This window comes from Loxodonta africana, chromosome 1, assembly GCF_030014295.1.
Source record: "Loxodonta africana isolate mLoxAfr1 chromosome 1, mLoxAfr1.hap2, whole genome shotgun sequence".
Lineage (NCBI taxonomy): Eukaryota > Metazoa > Chordata > Mammalia > Proboscidea > Elephantidae > Loxodonta > Loxodonta africana.
The window spans coordinates 87,674,479-87,676,326 of record NC_087342.1 but is presented as its reverse complement, the minus strand read 5'-3'; the positions used below and the strand labels follow the sequence as shown (position 1 = coordinate 87,676,326).

The window sequence follows — 1,848 nt, the reverse complement described above, 5'->3', positions numbered from 1 at the left end:
ATGCATGTGAAAGCTGGACAATGAATAAGGAAGACTGAAGAAGAATTGATGCCTTTGAATTGTGGTGTTAGTGAAGAATATTGAATATACCATGGACTGCCAAAAGAATGAACAAATCTGTCTTAGAAGAAGTACAATCAGAAATCTCCTTAGAAGTAAGGATGGTGAGGCTACGTCTTACATACTTTGGTCATGTTATCAGTCCCTGGAGAGAGACATCATACTTGGCAAAGTACAGGGTCAGAGGGAAAAGGAAGACCCTCAGCGAGGTGGATTGACACAGTGGCTACAACAATGAGCTCAAGCATAACAACAATTGCAAGGATGGCACAGGACTGGGCAGTGTTACGTTCTGTTGTACATGGGGTCACTATGAGTTGGAATCGACTCAACGGCACCTAACAACAACAACACCTACCTGCTCAGGAATAGCAAAAATTGTGAGGATGGGACAGGACTGATCACTGCTTTGTTCTGTTGTATGTAGGGCTGCAATGAGTTGGAACTGACTCGACAGCACCTAAGAAGAAGAACAACCTGCTAGACTGGACTTTACCATTTATATTTCTTTTATTCAGTTTCCACTTTTATAGTTATTCTAAACAAATTGAAAAGTAGTATAAACTCAAATCTCAACTTCTCATTGCCTGTTTATGTCTCAGAAGAGTTCTCTAGGTCTTTCAAGACATAGCTTCCTTCTGATTGCCCTGATCAATGCCTTCTTGATTTCCTTGTTCCTCAAAGTGTAGATCAGTGGATTTAGTACAGGAGTGACCACAGTGTACATGATGGCAATGACCTGGTCCTGGTCTAAGGAGCTGTCTGAGGCAGGACGAATATAGATAAAGACAACAGGAACATAGAAAAGAATGACTACAATGAAGTGGGAGGGACAGGTGGACAGTGCTCTGTGAAGCATGCTGCAAGAACGGGTCTTGAAGACAAGATAGGTGATAATGTAGAAATAGGAGAGAAGTGTGAGAAAGAAGGGGCCCATAGCAATGGTTCCTGTGACGGTATTGAACAGCCACTGGTTGAGCTCAATGTTTCTGCATCCCAGCTCCAGCAATGGTTTAATATCACAGAAGAAGTGATGGATTTGGTTGGAACCACAGAAGTTCAAGTGAGAGGTCATTATGGAGTGTAGCAGGGCATGGAAAAACCCAATGACCCAGGCTGTGCTAGCCATCTGGGTACAGAGCTGATGATTCATGATGACAGTGTTACAAAGTGGTTTGCAGATAGCCACAAAGCTGTCCAAGGCCACTACAGCCAACAACATGGTCTCTGTGCTGCCCAGGAAGTGAAAGAAATGAAGCTGGCTTATGCACCCTACAAAAGAAATTGCTTTGTGTGTAGAGAATAAGTTCTCTAGCACCTTTGGCAGTGTCACCGTGGAATATCAGATATCTAGATGAGAGAGGTTCCCCAGGAAGAAATATATAGGTGAAAGAAGTCCTGCATCAGAGATGACAATCATCAGGATAGCTGCATTTCCAGCCATACTGACAAAGGAGATGGTGAGGAAAACCACAAAGAGAACAGGCTGCAGTTCCTGGATGTCTGTCACTCCCAGGAGGAGAAATTCAGTGACTGAGGTTTGATTTAGCATCACTTAAAAGAAAAGGTAAAATAATATATGGAGCACTTACTCTAATGAGGAAAAGAATCCTCTCAGCCCAGGTTTTCCTCAGCAAGACAAAATGTCTTGAGGGAGAATATAGTTGTTTTGCATGATTCTGGGTTGGCGCAAATGGTTTGTGCACCACTACTATCAGAAATGTGGTTTTGAATTCACCGAATGACTCTGCAGAAAAAAGTCCTGGAGATCTGCTTCTGTAAAGATTA

At 42.7% G+C, this 1,848-nt stretch overlaps 1 pseudogene; it reads right to left on the bottom strand.

Annotated features, from left to right (window-relative positions):
- Positions 1–658: 658 nt before the first annotated feature.
- On the bottom strand, positions 659–1,640 carry LOC100672856 (olfactory receptor 12D2-like; annotated as a pseudogene).
- Between the last annotated feature and the right edge of the window lie 208 nt (positions 1,641–1,848).